Raw genomic sequence first — 22,352 nt, 5'->3', positions numbered from 1 at the left:
TGAAAGGCATATACACATTAATGCTCTACAGTTTTAAAACTATTAATAAATGTGGTCAAGAAGACAGAAGGATAAAGAGACATTTGAGTGGACTTTTGGTGTATGAGTAAAACATGATTGTTAAAGAAAGCCTCCATGCTCAGAGAAGAGGCATCCTAGGGTCCCATCAAAATAGTGTCATTAGAGAGACTTCAGAAGAGTGCTTCTCAAATTTTAAACAACCACTAGACATTTGATGGGCATACAAAACAGCAAATTCAGGAGCATAAAATCTCTATTTTTTTTAAAAGATTTTATTCATTTATTTAAGAGAGAGAGAGCACAAGCAGGGGAAGTGGGAGAGGGAGAAGGAGACTCCCCACTGAGCAGGGAGCCCATGCAGGGCTCCTTCCCAGCATCTTGAGATCATGACCTGAGCTAAAGGGAAAGGCAGACGCTTAACCGACTGAGCCACTCAGGTGCCCCTATTACATATATTTTTAAAGATAGCATAATATACTAATGAAATATAGTACAGTCTTAAAAACTATCTTTAAAGTCATGGCATATTTAACAAGAAAAATTCTAGTGGTTTTGCTCTGAAGAAGTAAGTTCAGGTTGTCCATGATTCTAAATATATCACCAAGATGCACTAGTATGTCAGTTAAAATCATAGATGTCATCATGCTTTAAAAAAATTTTTTTTAAAGATTTTATTTATTTATTTGACAGAGAGAGAGCGAGAGAGCACAACTAGAGGGGGCAGCTGAGGGAGAGGGAGAAGCAGGCTCCCCACAGAGCAGGGAGCCCGATGCGGGGTTTGATCCCAGGACCCTGGGATCATGACCTAAGCTGAAGGTGGATGCCTGACTGAGGCACCCAGGTGCCCCACTCTTTAAAAAATCTTAATTCCAGTATAGTTAACATACAGTGTTATATTAGTTTCAGGTGTACAATATAGTGATCTAACAATTCTATACATTACTCAGTGCTCATCACAATAGGTGTACTCTTTAATCCCCATCACCTATTTCAATCCATCCCCCCACCCACCTCCCCTCTGTTAACCATCAGTTTGTTCTCTATAGTTAAGAGTCTGTTTTTTGGCTTGTCTCTTTGTTTTGTTTCTTAAATTCCACATGTGAGTGAAATCATATGGTATTTGTCTTCATCATGATTTTTTAAAATCTATTTTCAGCTCAGAAATTATATGAGAATCTTTTCTCTTTGAAGCCAGGAAACTTTAGTCACTGCAAATTTCCCTACACAGTGTTCTGAAAAGACATATAATCAGTGTCCATGAGTTGATAATATTCACTATTTTCAGAGCTTTCATTCACACTGAACACGTCACAGGTATGTTTTTTGCCATTAGTTCTCAGGAGGTAGGTCGTGTGTAAAGTTGCTTTCAGATGCAAATACTTAATATTTCGAGAAGGAACATTTTGCTTTAGAACTTACAGCTAAAGATGTTCTACAAGTGCTGACCCCTACCCTGTGGTCTTGATGAACATTTTCCAGTCTACACCACAGCTCATAAATCAATAACTTAGCAAAATAGCAAAAATTATCTTGCATCTTGATTTACAGTGATATAGTGATAGTGTTTAACACTTCTCCACCACATACATGTATATATGCAAAATTGAACTTAATAGCAACTTAATCCAACATTATAAAACTGAATATTTCTCATCCCATCTTCAGTTATTATTCTTCTCCAGTGAACGTTATTAATATTGTGAAACATCGAACAGTGACATTTAGTATAGGACTTTTGCTAATAGCCAGATTCCTGCTTTTTTTCTAAGATTATCAGTCCTGAACTGCGGGTTCAAGTAGCTTCTCAGCAATCTAGGATATGTATCTACTCATGCCATAAATGAATTTTTAAAGTAAATAATTACCCTTTACATCTTGTTTAAATGTTGTTATTCTGACGCTCCAAAGTGGAATGATGTTATTTAGAGATAAAATTGAGTCATTTTCTGCGATATACCTCACTTTTTACACATACTAGGCAAAATTCATGATCTAACAGAAGTCACATGTAGAAAATGACAGTTTAAAATTTTTTAATTTAATATAGCGGACACACAATGTCACATTAGTTTCAGGTGTATGACATAGTGACTCAGCATCTCTATATGTTACGCTATGCTCACTACAAAGGTAGCCACCATCTGTCACCATCTAACGCTATTACAATATCATTGACTATATTCCCTATGCTGTGCCTTTTTTTCTTGTGACTTATTCATTCCATAACTGGAAGCCTGTGTCTCCCACTTCCCTTCATTTGTTTCGCCCATACCCCCATAATCCTCCCTTCTGGCAATCATCAGTTTGTTCTCTGTATCTATAAGTCTGATTTTGCTTTGCTTAGAAAATGACAGTATCATTGACTTTTCAGTTTCACAAAGAAATTATATTTCACATTATGGGTGAGTAACTACTGCCTTCCAAGCCAATAAAATCTAATAATTTATTCATTTATTCATTTTCACTGTTTCAATTACATGTGTGAAATTATCACCCATATAGGTACTTGTACCAGTGCTGGGAGACAATTCCCCTTAGGTTTCTCAAATTTCTGCATGTTCTTCTGAACAAAGACTAATAGTTTTTGTGCTGGGCTGCCTTTCCATGGATGTTTGCATTAGGGCCTCAATTCTGGTTAATAATTGGGTTCCTGTTACCTCTCAACTTCACATCTTCTAGGATGAAATGTTCAATAGGTGTCCACACTCACATGTCTGATGCCTAAACTACCTGGAACAAGCCACACACTCTGTCTCCTTGAGGCCTCTTCACATATCTACCTTGAGCCTCTTGGCAGCACGGACTTCTTCATGGTATAGTGGTCTCAGGTTAGTCAGCTTTCTTACTTGATGGTCGTTTCCTCCTTATGTCCACTTCAAGCAAACATCCCAAGAGGTCAGAATGGAGATTGTAGGACTCTCATGACCTAATCTTGAAAGTCCCAGAACCCTGGAAGTCCACAGCCTCCTACTGACCAAGTAAGTGACTAAGGCCATTCTAGATACACAAGAAAGGGACTTAGTCCCCACGTCTTAATGGGAGGAAAAGCAAAAAATTTGTAGCCATGGTTACTTTACCACACCATACATACATTCCTGAAACTTAAAAATTACTTTAGTATTATTAAAATGTTTATGATTTAGGTTTCGCATTCCAAAGCCATCTTACAAATATTTGTAATGTTTACTCATTTATTTTCATAAAACCTAACCTTGGCTTCCTCAATAAATTCTTAGACTTTATAAGTCAACCAAAACCTCTGATGCAATTTCCATATAAGTAAATTGATATTATAGAAATGGCTGTGCTATCTTTAACATTTTTCCAGAGGGAATCCTAGAAAATAGCATTTCTGATATTTCCCATGCAAATTTTCAATGTAATAATCCACACTGGTGCCAATAAAAACCAGCCATAGTGGAAACACACTTGGGAAGAAAACTGATAAAAGTGATAAAAATGCAAAGTTAAAGTTATCTTGCTGACTTTAGAACTTTAGCAAAGCAGAATGAAGCCAAAGGAAAAAATGGCTTAAAATTTAACTCCTGTGGATGGTAAAGGACATGAAAAGTGGATGAGAAATAGGAATTAAAAAGCTAATTAGAGATTCTGCAGTGCAATAAATCGTAAGTATTTAAGAAAAATAGCAAATGGGAAAATTTTGTTGAAACAATAAACTTTACAAAAAGGAATGTAAGAATGAAAATATAAAGTGCCATCATATAAGTAAAAATATGATTTATTTACAGATAAAATATGGAAATAATGCTAGACTTATATATAATGTATAGATTCTACTCTCAGTTCTAGTTTTAATATATTATCACAATGAACACAGGCCAATCGAAACTTCTTTCTGTGTATATATTATATAACATATATTATATATTAAAATCCATATATCCATATATATAATCCATATATAATACTGTATATATGTATATGTAGATATACATGTATGTGTATATATGTTGTATATATAACATATGTGTACTACATATAGTATACATTGCATTGTGTGTGCACATATATGTACAGTGTTATGTATACATGCAGTATATATACAGTGTCTGTATATCCATTTTAATCTCTGTAATACAAAACATGCATATATATGTACGCTTGTAAGTGTATATATATATATACTTATACATACACATATATGTATGCATACATACACACATTTACACATTCACATGTAACATACTATATATAAGATACATAATAGATATAAATATAAGATACACAATTAGTTTATAAATTTATAATTTATGTAATACATAATTTATATATAGATATTTTATAGATAACATAATTAAGTCAATTGTCTGTACTTATAAAATAATACATTTGTGTGATAAAAAGTACAAATATTACAAATAGATATATACTGAAAAGTTTATCTCCCTCCTACCCCAGTCATCTGGTTCTAATTCCCAGAGTAGCCCAGGAATAATAGTTTTTTTTTTTTTTTTAAAGATTTTATTTATTTATTTGACAGAGAGAGATATAGTGAGAGCAGGAACACAAGCAGGGGGAATGGGAAAGGGAGAAGCAGGCTTCCTGCAGAGCAGGGAGCCGATGTGGGACTCGATCCCAGGACCCTGGGATCATGACCTGAGCCGAAGGCAGATGCTTAACGACTGAGCCACCCAGGTGCCCCCGGAATAATAGTTTCTTATATTTCTTCTCAGAAAGGGTCTGTTTGCATGCATGCACATACATACACACACACACACACACACACGTACCATCATACGCATCTATATATAAGGGGAAAATGTGGAGGCATGTTTTCCATATCACGATGAATAGATTTATTATATTCTTTTCTTGATTTGTTTTAATAATTTAATTATTCCCCTATAATAATATATATATATTTTATGAAATGCCACTATAATTCTTTTTCCCAATTTTCCATGGAGTTATTTAACCTTTTAAAATTAATTATAAGAGTACCTCACACATATTATATGTAAAATAAATGTGATTTTTTTCAACTTTTGTTTGTCTTTCATTTTCATATTTAAAAAATTTTTTTAAACTATGTATACAATTTTATCTTTTTTTAATTTGAGAATTTCAAATGCCGTTATTATACTTGCACCATTTGATTCCTAGGAGTCCTCTGCTCTATTTTTAAAAACAGCAACCTACCATTTTTGACCTTAGAAGAGAGATCTATATAGAGTGACTCTCTAGTCACAGAGAGAAATGTAACACAAGAAAATCCGGGAGACAACAAAATTCATCCTGAAGTTCTTCTAAAAGTGTGAGCATTTAGCATCTTATCTTAGCTCTAACTCTTGCCCTTCAATTCATTTTAGTGGTACTAACAGAAAATTTATGTTTGTTCCGAACTTCATGCTCTTATCTGTGGTTTGGACACAGCTTCCTATTTCAGTCAATAAATCAGTAAATATACTATCGACTTGAAGATGTGTCTAGCAGTGTTCTAGGTATGCAAATGGTGACCAAAAAAACGTGAGACCTATCTTTTATGTATTTAAAGTATAAATGCTAGTTTGGGGGAACAGATTATACACAGTAAACATCTGGAGAATAATAATCAAGTGAATCTGAGTCCAATTATAAATTTTAAATAAAGGGATTTATCTACAAGGGTAAATATAGATGGGGAGAGTAACTCAGTATATAAGCATATATATTAATATATCCCATAATAACGTGGGAAGTACATTAACATACTTATATTCTGTAGATAGGAATAAAAGTAAAGGAAATTTTTTTAAAAAATTCAAAAGAATATGGAAACTAACCTTTCTGGATTGAAGATCTTGTGTTGAAGAGAAATGAGAATTAAGAAGGAGGTTAGGAAGAGTCTTAATTTCTACAGAAGGAAGGAAAGATCCATAATATGTTTTTCAGACTTTGTGTGATAAAATTCAGAGAGATTTCTTATCATTTAATGTAACATAAACTGGAGGGGGAGCTAGAAGAAGCGAAATCTGTTCTTGCAGTGACTTCTGTGCCTTAGATGACAAGTATCACATGTGAATCAGTGATGGTAGAAATGGGGTAATATAGTAAATCCTAAATCATTTAAAATGATTTGGCAATGAGTCAAAGGCTGAAGCCTAGCAGCATGGCTTAATCTGTATACTGCGTATTGTGAGGAATGTTAATTGAGAATAGGATGCAATTTTAGGAAATAAACATTGTATTTGTTATATTTTAGCATGGAAGAATACTGCTTTTCTTTTTGTCTTAATGCACTTCTAATTTTGACTTAAGTAATAATTTTAAATTGGAATGTGGTTTAAACCACTGAGTAAAATTTGCATTTATTAGAATGGTGGGCTAATTCTCCACATCATTTCTAGGTTGAAAACAATTCTACTGTAGACTGTCTCAGATGATTAGAAATCAGTGGAATGTATCTCTTAAATACTGGTACAAAAGCATTTTTAGACAATTTCTTTACCTAAAGTCAGAAGAATCTTTTGGGAAATCTTAAGTCTTTCCCAGGTGTCTTTTGAACAAAAACACTTATTTTTCTCTTTTACTGATTGTCTTTTTAAAAAAAAGTATAAGAAATAAAAATTTACTAAACATTTGCCTTCCTACATCCTAAGTACTGTTCATGAAAACATGAGAAAAATTATTTAGCAACATAATCTTTCCCTGGAAACCTTGTTCCCAATGTTACTTTATGGAAAAGTATGCTTGCTTGCCAGGGGCTTCAATGTCCATCTTAAAGTTAGGCCTATTCTCACAATACCTTTACTTTTTATCAATCCATATGTTCCATAATCATTTATTTCTAGGCATGACATGGCTATAAAGAAATAAAAATTATAATTCTAACTTTGAGAGCCTATTAAATATTCAACCACTATATCCTTGTACTATAATGGAACTTCAAAGTCACCTTAACTGCCCATTTTGAAAAATATTGTAATTGGTGGAAATATTCACCCTTACAATTGAATAATATTGATAGAGTTATTTCCAAGAGTTTTAAAAGAAAAAAATTAAGTTGATATTATGTTTTCACATATAAACTTTGTTTGACGTGTAATTTTTTTGTGTGTCAACAAAACTAGGATGACTGTCTCACTTTGCCTGGGAAGGAAGGAATTTCTGAGACATAAGACTTTATTTTATTTTATTTTTAAGATTTTATTTATTTATTTGAGAGAGGGAGAGAGAGGGGCAGGGGGAGAAGAATTCTGTGAAATCATAAAAAAGTAAAAACAGTATATTGATTTCCATCAATTGATGAAGTATTCTATATATTATGAGATATTCATAGAATATCACTTGTGGGGTGCTTGGGTGTCTCAGTCAATTAAGTGTCTGCTTTAGGCTCAGATCATGATCCCAGGATCCCGGGGACAGAGCCCTGCATCAGGTTCCCTGCTCAGCAGGGTTTCTGCTTCTCCCTCTGCCCCTTCCCCTAGCTCATGCTCACGCGCACTCTCTCTCTCAAATAAATAAATAAATAAATAATCTTATCTCAAACACCAACCCTTTATATATATATTTTTAAGATTTATTTAACTATTTTAGAGAGGGAGAGAGAACCAGTGGGGGGAGGGGCCTAGGGAGAGAGGGAGAGAGAAAATCTCAAGCAGACTCTGCTGAGGTGGAGCCCAAACTGGGGCTCGATCCCATAACCCCGAGATCATGACCCAAGCCGAAACCAAGAGTCAGATGCTCAACCAACTGAGCCACCCAGGTGCCCCCTAACCCTTTATATTTGTATGATAGGTGTTAAGTTAGGTGATTTCCCAAAGTTAACATAATGAGTAAAAGATAAACCCTGCATAACAAGCCTGAAGGCTTGGCTCCTATTCTAATGTTTTCTTTCATTAATCAGGCTTAAACATCTGATACGTATTTTACATTATCTGTTTATAAATTTGTCTTTATCATATTCCCTGGAAACCTGGGAAAAACAGTGTTGGTTGAAAACTCCATCCTAATAGAGTATTTAGGGAAGTAAAGAAGCAGGTTGGTGTTAGCTATGTAAATAGACAACAGAGTAAATGGGAAAACTCTTCAGGTATTTTATATGAATTTTTCTATCAAAGAAAATGTTGATCAACTTAGAAAAGTAAGCAAACATTGCTGAGAAAAAAACTGAAGCTGAAAATTGATGATGAGGTAATAAGAAACCTCCTAGTTATTATAAATTAGCTCAAACATCTCATGTGCGGTATTAAGAGTATTTATAAGTGAGATCATACAACCTATCCTGGTGATGTTAATGATACATATGTATATTTATATGGATATAAATATAATGGCATATAATATATGAATATATTATGTTATATAAGTATATATGTATACTTATGTATATAATAAATATACATATATATATGTATATATGAAGAGAGAGAATGAAATTGGAGCAGGGTGAAATAATAACGAATGTTTGATATTTTGCATATATTTTTTCAATTAATCCTCTCAACAATGGAGGAAAACAAGCACAAAATGGTTTAAATCACTCAACTTCACACAACCTTTGAGCAATAGAGATGGAACTCAAGCCCAGGCAGCTTGGTTTCAGAGCTCAAGTTCTCTAGCAACCTCTCTTCCTGTCTTCAAAAGGTCTATTCTGAAAAGCATTTAGATTAATGTCTGGCAAATGCTGAATCAATTGTCACACAGATGATCTGTGGGTTCTTAGAGTGTTAATTTATATGGTAGACCTAGTTACTATGGAAAGTTCTGGCTTGCCTGAATAAACACTTACAAAAGCTGGACACACTGTAAAAAATCTTTAGCCTGTATTGTCTAGGGAATAAAGCAGCTACCCTTCATCACAATGTTTATAATGAACATTTGCTCCCATACTGATCATGTGTAGCATCCGTTAATTTTCTAATTAACCACGGTGAAACCTAGTAATTGTGACGTTGCCATAAACATCACCAGCAAGTATCCCTCTTGTGAAATGAATTTCCTGGAAGGCCATCATTACAGTTAACTAGAAAACCATCATCAACTGAATTTGGGGAGCTATATAAACTGGGTCTGGTGCAATTTCCAACAAGCCAGCATTGAAAGTTTAAGTTCATGCTGGACAATATAAGTATATCAGATCATTCTATAGCACCTATAACTGGAGCTTGAGTATCAAGAAAAAAGTTGTAATCCAGGAACTATGGGAAGAAGATGTCTGAACCCTTAAAACTAGTAGTCTCAAAAGATTTTTGTCAGTGAAAATTGGCCTGGAAAAATTGCTAAGTGGCTGAGGAAAACTAAGGAAGTCTGTGGAAGCAGCAAGGGTTGTGAATAAAAAAAGAAGCAAAACTCACTTATGAGTAATAAAAATCTTAGGCTAGTTGTCTAAATTTATACTCTCTTCAGAATTCCCTTGAAGGCAAACAGAAAATTGTTCCGTACATCATTTCCACAGTTCAGTGTATATGTGAGAAAAAAGAAAAAAGAATAGAAAAGAAAAGACCTGCAGATGAGTTCATATTCAAAATTACAGATCACACAGGATGACAAACTATCACAAAAGAGAAAGGCAACAGGTTTAAGAAACAGATTATTGGAATCACTGTAATACTAGAACAATATTGAAAATGTAACATGATGCTTAAAAATCTAAATAGATAAGAAAATGAATAAAAATATTCTAGAAACTAAGCAATAGAGTTACTAAAAACTCTTAAAACTTAGAGATTTCCCATTTCCATTCAGTGATGTAAATGCTCAACTGAAAATAATGTTTTCTCCCACCCTTACACAAAAATGCACAAAAACTCAAAATGCACATCTTTTCTTAAAATCATCAGAGAAAGGAAGTCACAGGGCAGTCAGTTAATGTAATATCTGGGGGAAATAGGCACCTTCAGAGAGAGGGAGCATATGAGCTCTTGCTTACCCGGGGCAGATATCAGACAACGATAAAAGAACTCAGCAAGACTAGTTAACAAAGTGGTAGCATGCAGATGGATGGGCTGGTAGGCATGGTGACTGCAGATACAGAAATTCACACTATCTTTCATCTTTTAGCCTTTTTGTACATAAACTCCACCCGACGTGCTCACAGGAAACTGTGAGTCCTGAGAAAATATCCACCTTGGGACAGAAATGAAAAGGGAAAAAGTAGCTGTTGTGGAAGGGGCATAAATGTTCATGCTAGATGGAACACTGGGGAGGCTATATTAACATCAGTTGGAATAGATGTCAGAACAAGGAATATCATTAAGGATAAAAAGGGACATAATGATAAAATGGCCAATTCTCCTAGAAGACATAAAATCCAAACAGACATACAACTATTTACAGAGCTTTAAAACATATGTAGTATATATTGATAGAAAGAAAAAAATCAACAAATCCACATTTTGTAGTTGAAGATTTCAACAGTCTTTCATTAGTAACTGATAAAACAAGTAGGCAGAAATTTGGTTAAGGCTATGGAAGCCCTGAAAAACACAACCAACCAACTTTACCTAATTTACATTTATTAAACAGTCCCCCCAATAACAGAGCACACTTTTTTTTTTCAAGTACACATGGAATGGTCATTAAAGTAGACCATATTATATCTGGTCTATCTGGATCATAAAAAAAATCTTAACAAATCTAAAGGGATAGAAATCATACAAAAATGTGTTCTTGGATCATAATGTAATTAAACCAGAAATAACAAATTTATACGGAACAACCATAAATGTTTGGAAATCAACATCTGAAAGTTAAACAGTACAATACCAAATAATATGAGATCAAAGAATAAGTCTCAAAGGATACTAAAAATACTTTTTTAATGAATAAAAATGAAACAAGTCCAATTTTGTGCAATGTAGTTAAAGCAGTACTAGAGGGATGTTTAGCATATTAACTGATTATATTTAAAAAAAAATAAAAAGAAGGGGTGCCTGGGTGGCTCAGTCAGTTAAGCATCTGACTCTTGACTTCAGTTCAGGTCATGACCTCAGGGTCCTGGAATACAGAAGGCTCTGTGCTCAGTGGGGAGTCTGCTTGAGATTATCTCACTCTCCCTCTACCCCTCCCCCTGCTCACACACACACTCTCTCTCTCTAAAACAAATAAATCTTTAAAAAAAACTTTAAAAATCAAAATAAAATAAAATAAATCATATGATCAGGTCAATGATGCCAAAAAAAAGCATTTGACAAATTCAATATATATTTATGAAAAAAGAAAATCTTATATATATATAATATATATATAAATCTTATATAAAGGAAACTTCCTTAACTTAATAAAGAACATATACAAAAACATTAAACATATCTATATTTAATGTGAACAACTGAACCTTTTCCCCAAAGCCTGGAAGCAAGAAAAGACAATATAATACTGGAAGTCTTAGTCATTGTTATAAGGCAAGAATTAAAAAGATACAGATTGAAAAAAAAGAAATAATTATATTTCTCTTCACAAACATGACTCTACCCATAGAAAATTCAGAAAACTCAGACGTCTCAATATAAAGGTTACTGTATATAAAATCAGTTATATTGATATACACAAGCAATGAACAACAGTTATTTGAAAAACAAGAATACTACCATTTTAAATAGAACCAAAAAAATAAAATACTTAGGTATTATGTTTGATGATATACATGCAGGTTTCTGTATGTTAAAGATTATATGAATGAAACCAAAAAGACTAAAATAAATTGAGAGATATACAGAGTTAATAGATTGGAAGATTCAATATTGTTAAGAATTCAGTGCTCAGCAAAAGTTATACTATAAATTAAAAGCAGTATCAATCAAAATACCAATGGAACCTTTTCTTTTAAATATATATAAACAAGTTGATTCTAAAATTTATAGGGAAAGACAAAGGAATTACAATAACCAAAATAACTTTAAGAAGAAGTACATTTAGAAATCTCAAAGATGTCAAGACTTACTATAAAGCTACAATAATCAAGACAGGATGATATTGGCTAAAGAACAGACACATAGATCAGTGAAACAGAATAGGGAGCTCAGAAACAGACCCACAGAAATATAATCAACTTCCATTTTAAACTACTTTATTGATGTATGATTTTTATCAACTGACTTTTTGAGAAAACTATTTCAACAGAGAAAGGATAGTCTTTTCAACAACTGGAGCTTGAACAATTGGATGTTCATATGTACAAAAATAAACCTAAACCCATGCTTCAAACCTTATAAAGTTGAACTGAAATGTATCATAGACCAAATGTAAAAAATAAAACTATACAACTTACAGATAAAAATACAAGGGAAACCTGTATAAGCTTGGTTTTAGTCAAGAATATTTAGATAAGACAACAAAACATGATCCATAAAAATTAGACATTATAAAAATTAAAATACTTTTCTTTACTAAAGAAACTGTTAGAGTAGTGCAAAGACAAGACACAGACTGGGAGAAACAATAAAAATCATACTTCTGACAAAAGAGAAATAAAACTATGTTCACACAGAAGCTGCATATAAATATTTATAATAGCTTTATCTATAATTGCCAAAAATGATAACAAGGATGTTCTTCTCCTGTGAATGGATAAATAGGTATGTGAGATATTGTTCACAACATAATGCTAATCAGAAAAATAAAGGAAAAAACTATTGATTCACACAATACGATGAATCTGAAACACATTTTGCTAAGTGAAAGAGGCCAGATCCAAAAATCTACATCAGGGTTCCTCAATTTTGGCACTACTGACGTGTTGGGCCAGGTAATCGTGTACTGAGAGATATTTAGCAGTATCTCTCACCTCTCCCCACTAGAGGCCAGTAGCACCACCCCTACCAGTCTCAATGAACAAAAACATCTCCAGACATTGCCAAATGTCCGTTTGGACACAAAATTGTCTCTCATTGAGAACTACTCATCTACATTTTATACATTTATATTCATATGGCAGCTTTGGAAAAGGTAGAACTATAGAGACATAAAACAGATCGATAGTTTCCAGAGATTGGAAGAAAAAGTAGTTAACTACAAGGGAATTTTGAGGGAGACCACAATGGGACTGTTTTGTATCACAACTATATTGGTGGATACTCCACGAATTTGTTGAAATCCATAAAACTGTACACCACAAAGAGTGAATTTTACTTTATGTTAATAAAAAAATAAGAGGAACCCAAATCAAATATAAACTGTGATATATGAACCTAAATGTACTGCAAATGAGTAACATAACCACAATGAAGAATGGGAAAGAAAAAGCTAACTTGAGTTACTTGGAAAACAGTATTTTGACCAGCATTATTTTAATGTTAAAAACGAAAGGAACAGCAGGCAAATATTGTACTCTAGTTAGTAAATTTGTTTCTCAAATGCATAAGGGTTAGAAATTACAAAATTAATTTATGTACATAATAGGGTTGAACAAATAAGTAAATGTATTGCAGGCAATGAGAGCCTGATGTCTCAATGTTAGAGAAAAAAAATTTACAAATATTGAAAGGGAAAGGCTAGACAGAAACGTGGTATTGAATTGTAGGTGTAAATATCATTATGAACTCACAGTTTTATATATATATATATATATAGATAGATATTTAGAAGCAAAAATAATACAGATCTTTTTCTTTGCATGTGTACTTAATTTAAGCTTAGTCTGCTGAAAGTTCCTAGAAATAAGGACACCCCAGTAATGACAAGTTCATGAAGCATTCAGACCTTAGTGTTTAAACAGCATTTTCCAATAAAAAGAATTCAAGATTCCTGGAGAAGTGTTTGAATCCAGGAGTAAGGAAGGAAAAATACAAAATTAGTCTGGAGCATCTTATAGCTTCAAAAAGTAAGAAAGTACTCATAAAAAGGTGGTTAGAACTGAGCAATGTATGAAATTGTTGAATCAGTATGTTCTACACTTGAAACTAATATAACATTGTATGTTAATTAAACTTCAATTTTTTTAAAAAAAGAGTAAGTGATTAAAAAAAAAATGGGGACACATTGAAAGGGCACAGAAGACTATGTCAAAGAGCTCCAATGGTCAAACTGGAACAACCTGAGCAACAACATAAACAATGATGGTATTAGATTATAACCCATAGAATAATATAAATATCCATCTGTCCAGCTGATATAAAAGAAGAATTGAATAAGTAAATAAATGTAAGGAGAAGAGATAGCTCTTCCTTATAGAATAAATCAAATTAATAAATGTAGGGACGCCTGGGTGGCTCAGTCGTTAAGCGTCTGCCTTCGGCTCAGGTCATGATCCCAGGGTCCTGGGATCGAGTCCCACATCGGGCTCCCTGCTCAGTGGGGAGCCTGCTTCTCCCTCTCCCTCTGCTGCTCCCCCCACTTGTGCTCTCTCTCTCTCTGACAAATAAATAAATAAAAATCTTTAAAAAAAAATTAATAAATGTAGAAGAAAGGAAACAAAAAATTTCCATTAAAATCCACTGTAATAAGTTTTGGGGCCAAGATTTCATGTTAAAATTATTATGCAAACTTTTGAGTGGAAATAGGATATAAGAAAATTTTAAAGTGTCTCTGGAGGCAAGGGAAACAAAAGCAAAAATGAACTATTGGGACTTCATCAAAATAAAAGTCTTTTGCACAGTGAAGGAAACAATCAACAAAACTAAAAGGCAACCTTCAGAATGGGAGAAGATATTTGTAAATGACATACCTGATAAAGGGTTAGTATCCAACATCTATAAAGATCTTACCAAACTCAACACCCAAAAAACAAATAACCCGTTTAAAAAATGGGCAGAAGACATAATTAGACATTTTTCCAAAGAAGACATCCAGATGGCTAACAGACACATGAAAAGATGCTCAATATCACTCATCATCAGAGAAATACAAATCAAAAGTCAGAATAGACCAGGTTTACTTCGTATTTTCTGACTGGATAGTTGCAGTTGCTTCTCTCTCCTGTGACTCAGTTTTTAATTTCTAGTACACTGAGAGACAGGAGAAAGCAGTCATGATCACCTATGCCACGTTTTGAAAAGATGCTGAATTTTCTATAAATGTTTTCTGAACCTTCACCTAAATAAAAAGAGACTCTCTGGAAAAAAACAAAACAAAAACAATGAGATATCACCTCATACCTGTCAGAATGCCTAAAACTAACAACACAGGAAACAACAATGTTGGCAACGATGCAGAGAATGGGGAACCCTCTTACACTGTTGGTGGGAATGCAGACTGGTGCAGTCACTCTGGAAAACAGTATGGAGGTTCCTCAAAAGGTTAAAAATAGAACTACCCTACACACCAGCAAATGCACTACAAGGTATTTACCCAAAAGATAAAAATACTGATTTGGAGGGATATGTGCACCCCAATGTTTATAGCAACATAATCAAGAATAGTCAAATTAATGGAAAGAGCCCAAATATCCATCGACTGTGAATGGATAAAAGAGATGTGGTATACATACAATGGAATATTACTCAGCCACCAAAAGAATGAACTCTTGCCATTTACAATGACATGGATGGAACTAGAGAGCATTATGTTACGAAAAATAAGACAGTCAGAGAAAGACAAATACCATATGATTTCACTCATATGTGGAATTTAAGAAACAAAACAAATGAACATAGGGAGAAAAAAAAGAGAGAGAGGCAAACCACAAAAGGGACTCTTTAACTATAGAGGAAAATCTGAGGGTTGCAGGAGGGGATGTGGGTGGAGTGATGGGTTAAATGGGTGATGGGTATTAAGGAGGGTCCTGGTTGTGATGAGCACTGGGTGTTGTATGTAAGTGATAAATCACTAACTTCTACACCTGAAACTAATATTACACTGTATGTTAACTAAGTGGAATTTATATAAAAACTTGAAACTAATAAATAAATAAATAAATAATAAATAAAATGTTGGATTAACTTCCCCAAGATACTTACCAATACAGAGTGAAAAATCAATAACTTTACAGTATACAAACCTGGCATATACCAAATCAAACAAGTGATCAAAGTTAGTATCACCAGATAGGATATCTAACATTTTGTACCCCTGATACAATGCACAGGGAAGGACACTTCTGTGATATTCTTACCAAAAATGCATAACCTCAATCTAATCATGTGAAAACATCAGCCATGATAAAGCTAAAAAAGTACATTTCCTCTAGAAAAATATGGTGGAGAGTAGTAATAACTTAGTACAAGTGTTATCATTTTTATTTGTACCCAGAAAACTGAAACTATGAACAACTAGCTTATGATTCTGTGCATATGAATGGATCACTGGACTCAGCTGGTTAGCACTCCACTCAGGAGAAGATGAAGATAAGCACTCTCTCAGAATACACTAGGAAAAATATTACATTAAAAAAAAATTTTTTTTTTCAGGTGTAGATGGGTACTTTTCTTTCTCTACGTCCTTCTTAAAATTACCCTGCTTTTTTTCTCCCCCAAGATTACTCAGATTTATTTAAAAAACAAAACTGTGGGACTGCTGATTGTCTACAACCTTTAAATGTCTCAGAGGCAGACAGAGAAATAATTAACCATTAGAGAAAAACTCATTCTTTTTTGTACTGACTTCAGAAGGTGAACTGAAAGTTACCTTCAATTGAGCATTCACTTTCAACATCAAGGCCCAGTGAAAGAATCTGAAACTGGATTTGGATATATTTAATTAGAGCTAAGTTCTTTCAAGGACTTTAGATCCTTCTGGTAAAGATCTAATAAAATTGTGTTAGATTGAAGTGTTTGGATATTTTAAGCTTAATAAATAGCCTGCTCAATTATTAAGCCTTTCCCAGTCCCTTGAACCAGAATCAATAATTCCTTTATCCCCTGGGCTCATCTCAACTATAGAATTTATATAGCATTTATTATATTATAGCTTGTCCCCACCCTTTACTTAGTATATAAGCCTGATTTCATCTACTAGACTTTACATTTCTTAAGGTCATATAGTCTTATGTAACTAAACCCTCACAATGTTTTGACTAATGCCTTGTGTATACTTGAGGACAGATAAAGTTCTGTAGTAGTTTTATACCTTTTTGGCAAAGTAATTGATATCTCTGTCTCTATACCTACACTTTTACCTTTACCTATGTCTGTATCTGTTTATCTATCTAGATATAAATATAGATAGAGATGTAGATATGGAAGTAGCACAGGTGCAACTCTATACCTGGGTCATTTCTTGGCATATAACTAAGACTGTGTCTACGGATACACAAGCTCTATATCTGTAACAAAGTTTTAGTGGTGCTGCCACAATCACAAGTTATAATTCAAGTTTACAGAGGAATACAACAGTTACATCAAATGTTTATACAAAGCCATTGTTTTAGGGTAATTTTAAAATAAGAGATTAGAGGAAACTCATCTATTTAATTATTCACAAACCAATTAATTGGTTCTTTTTATAAGTCAAAGAATGAAATATTTGGTAGATTGTGAGGGCTTGAGGGAAGGGATTTGTTTGGTTCTCTGATGTGCTCACAGATAGAAGAGGGGTGCCTGGAACATAGTGGGGCCTCAATAAATATCTGTGAAATGAAGAAATATATGAACTCTAAGAAATAGATATAAACCAGAAAGCATTTTTCAACATTCTTTTATTCTTTAATTAGATGTAGTTGTTATATATTGCCTGTATGGATTCACAGTCATAAGGGTTTCTTCCTGGATGTTTCTACAACTTCCAGAAGATACTCAATTTGACCCTACTCTAATCTTAGCAAAGAAACACAAAAGACCATCATCTACAGGGAGAATCTGATCACTGCTTTTCTATTTAGAGGGGACAATTTTCCCTTTTTTCGAGACAAAAATGATTGACAGTGGAGACACCCAGTGATAACTTTTATTTTTCATTTGGGGGTTCTATGAGGCTTTTCTCTGTACTCAACCACCAGGCTCTGGTTTTTTATGACAAATATGAAGAGTATTACTTATAAAACTAAAGAATACCCCTCCTATTTGATCATCTTTTGTATAAATCATCTCTTGAGAACAGATATATCCTGACACGTATTAGTCTATATTTCTTTAAGGTCACAGATAAAGGAAACTGAGTCACATTCCAAATGGCAAAAAGTCCACTGGTCCTGTTCAAACAGTACTGACCAAGAAACACTGCAATTTATACCATCTTTCTTTGCCTACCTTAAAACATTAGAAACAAAAATCAATGTAGATATGCCAAATACAATGAAACACTTCTTAAATGCTACCAGTTACAAATCATGTTATATTTAAAGCACATAGTGCATAAAAAGAAAAGCTTGATTGTCATTCAAGAAACCTGATATTCAACCATAGCTTTGTCAATTATTTGCTATTTAGTGCTGACCAGGAGAGTCTTTTTTTTTATGTCACTTTGCTTATATGTAAAGAGAAAGAGTTGCATCCTCTCTATAACCAGTGACTAATTCTAAAGATTATGTAGATCAATACTGTTCAGTAGAAAGTCACTATAATGGGGACTCCTGGGTGGCTCAGTCAGTTAAGCGTCTGCCTTCGGCTCAGGTCATGATCCTGGGGTCCTGGGATCGAGTCCCACATCGGGCTCCCTGCTCAGCGGGGGGTCTGCTTCTCCCTCTCCCACTCGCCCTGCTTGTGTTCCTTCTCTCTTTCTCTCTCTCTGATAAATAAATAAATAAATATTTTAAAAAAAAAAGAAAGTCACTATAATGGCTTGTCATGAATTAGTATATACCATAGTATGAGTTATGTTTATCTTGTATGGTAAAATATCTGAAGTAACATATATAATCCATGATATTGTGGTCAATTTTGTTAATCTACACCAACAAATAATTTTAAATGTTTACTATTTCTAATACACTCAGTGGTTTGCCAACTTCTTATGAGTACAATTTTACTTAATTCTAAGAGGAAAGCTGGACAAGTCTGGTATTATCCCCATTCTGCAGAGGCAGGAACTGAAAGGTCCAAGATGGTTCGCAACGTAAGTCTGCAGAGTATAGGGAATGGAGCCACTGGATTCCAGGTCTTATGAATCCTAGAGTTCTTTTCACTATAAACCATTGCCTGTGTTCAATATTTCAAATAGTACCTTTTTACAAAATGAGAAACTGTTTCATAGTCATACCAGCTCAATCCTTCCCCCACCCCCAATTTTGGATTTGAAGAGCAGAAATATGGGGTTGTGATAATATTCACATCCTGTCCTACCACCTTCTCTGTCATCCTTCTTTAATCTTGACATCTTCAACCCCAGAAGTTCACATAGAGTTGTACAGAATCAGTGGCAACAGTAATTGGGATTTAAAACTAGCATTTAGTTTTTCTTCAGAAATACACTGACATTTAGGATTTAAAAAGAAAAAAAAAGTATAAAGCAAACTTCATATGTCTTTGAGTCAGTTCTGGAGGACAAATTAGGTTGACAGAAAGAAAACTAGATGGTAAGTCAGTTGATCTATATTTAAATTGCAATGTTACAACTTACAAGCTATCTCTAGATGAAGCTGTTATTATTTTAACTCAACTTCCTTATCTGTGAAATGCAGATAATTCCTACCACACAGGTTTTCGTCTTCTTTCCTTTCTATTTTTGGAGGATGCACAAATTTTTGAGAGGATGGTGGGTGTATACTGAAAAAGAAAGGAAGTAGGTCTTAACCAAATTTAGAAAACACTACATTATACTAAGAGTTTATTTAATAAAGTCCTTCCTAGACTTTAATACGCAAATATGAATTATGAACACTAACAAGGGGATATCGTACATAGCATTTCTTAAATATTTTGACCACAAAACACTTCTTGCCCTTGGATTTGGAAAAGTTGTGCTGCAGTTTATTGTCTCTGTAATTGATTGTAAGAAGACCAATACAAATAGAATTTAGAAGTATTTAAAGGATAATACTTAAGCAAACTCTGATTACCTATAGGGTAGAGGTACAGAAATATCCCTGTGGTCAGGTGTGTTTCTTCACTCTCTCTTCTCAGGGGAAGGAAATCACTTTTAGGTAATTGTGCTCTGCAATTATTATTGAGCATAATTCCTAGATAACACTTTTTGATGAAATAACAAAGGTGACAATCATAGCATGGAAAAAAATATCTTTAAGAGAAGATGAATCACCATTAAATGCTGGGATCAAAGTAATCTTCCATATCACTCATAAATAGTTTAAATATTACTTAAAATTACTTTCAAGTTTACTTTTGAGTGAGGGTTCACCATAGTATTATTCAGAGACCTTATAAATTGGGTTTGGAAGTGAAATCTGCTAGCATGGCATTATAACAGAGATATTTACACCAGGATTTACACATTAGAATTCATCCTACCTCACTGTCACTATGTGTAATTTATAGTCCCATTCTTATTGAAAAAATGAGATGAGGGTAGAATCTATCAGTGCAGATTGCTGATTTTATCATACCCTGACACATCACTCCTAAAATGTGTTAGGTCTCTTGAGTGAAGATATTTATCTAAACAAATTAATCTAATACTATATAAGTTGATCATTCTAGCTTAGAAATGATTAACTTCCTTAAAAGTATGAGCAGAATGACTGTGATTTTTATAGTATTTTTTATCACAATATTGTCCTGATATTTTACCTTATATTGGCAATAATCCATCACTACTACTGTGTCTCCCAATCTTCTGGATTTATAGCCTTGGGTCTACTATTCTTGAAGAATTGTAAAATCAACCTTTCATTCTCAGTTAAATTAGGAAGGAAACATTTTTCATTTTTTAAAGGTCAAGATGTTCTTTATGAAGAAGATAACAGTTTATCTCAGTTCCACATCATTACATATGGATATAAATAGTCATCATCATTTTTAGAAGTATACTTCCTTTAAGTGCACAGCTTTGAATTAGGGTTGTCAGAAACTGATTGTACTGAGTAGGGGTGTGTGTGTGTGTGTGTGTGTGTGTGTGTGTGACAAAAGGTGCTTTAATGAAATCAATCTTTGGAGACATAAATTCACTTTTACTGGGAAGATTACTTTATCCTCATTGCTGGGCAACGTTTTCTCTGCATGTTGTCCTATATATAAAACTTCAGTAAATTACTGCTTTCATAAAAATGTAATATTTTCAATCTTATGATAAAGATAGAATTAAGGTTTAATGAGAATAGTGTTGATAAATATGGAGGCAGAAGAGGAAGAGACACCAATGGATCTGGAATTATTTATTATTCTGAGGAAATAGTAACAGAAGAAAGGATAAAACTCATCCACATCACGGAGTTATCAAAATTCTAACAATGGCTGGCATAATCCACATAAACCAATTGAGAGCTCATCAGCATATGAGGAAAAATAGAAATTCAGGAATCATGGTGGTGTCAGGAATATGGGAGAGAGCATGGCTAGTCTAGGGGGTCAAAATTGGATGTACAGCCGTCAGGCCTGGCATCTTGGCATGTTGTACAAACCAGGAAGTCATAGCCCAGCGAAAAAGCAGACAAAAATAAGGACAATTCTGCAGTTTAAAAAGTTACTACTCCTTTAGCCTCAAACTTCATCTTGTCCAGGGATTAGGACTTCAGTGTTGATTCTAAACCTAGCTGATCGAAGACTGTGAAACTGCTAATATATGTATGGCCTGCTTTGATCAGAATTGGTTCAGTAGTTGGATAGGATTGAGTCTGAGGCCAAGGACAGTAGCCAATGGCTATGGAAAGGCAGAGAGGATTGACATTGATTGGCCTAATGAATATTAAAAGCAAATTATATGTTGGATTATAGCTTAATGACCTTTTGAGAAGATGACATATATTCAGTATAAGAGTAGAAGAATAAACTATATGATTCCCAGACATCTTACCAAAAATTATATGGATAATAAAAATAATAGCTCTTTGGGAGGGAGGGGTACTCCATATGTGCAGTTACATATACTGAGTTATTAGTATGATTTATCCCATTAAATTAGACAAATTAAGTCTCAAATTGAACAGGGATTTGAATTATGGTCTGTGTATTACTTACTTATTTGCTCTATAACAAGTTATTCCAAAACTTAGTAGCTAAAAAATATATATATATATAATCTTATACTTTCAATGGGTTAGGAATCAGGGAGTCACTTAGCTGGGTGTCTGTTCTTAAGATTTTATTTTTTTATTTGAGAGAGAGACTGAGAGACCACAAGCAGGGGTGTGGGGCAGAGGGAGAGAGACAAGCAGACTCCCTACAGAGCAGGGAGCTGACTCAGCCAGGTGTTTCTGATTAGGGTTTTTCAAGAGCCTGCAATAATGGTGCTAGCTGGTACTGGGAACATGTCAGGGATTGACGAGAGAAGGAACTCTCATAAGCTCACGTGTGGCTATCGGCAGGTCTCAGAAGATCTGCCTCCAAACTTACTCACATGCAACTCTCCCCATAGCTGCCTTAAAATGTGGCAACTAGTTTCTTTCAGGCTGCGCAATCCAACAG

The sequence above is a fragment of the Halichoerus grypus genome, chromosome 8, assembly GCF_964656455.1.
Source record: "Halichoerus grypus chromosome 8, mHalGry1.hap1.1, whole genome shotgun sequence".
NCBI classification, from domain to species: domain Eukaryota; kingdom Metazoa; phylum Chordata; class Mammalia; order Carnivora; family Phocidae; genus Halichoerus; species Halichoerus grypus.
The sequence above is the reverse complement of the archived record's forward strand: the minus strand, read 5'-3'. Positions refer to the sequence as shown.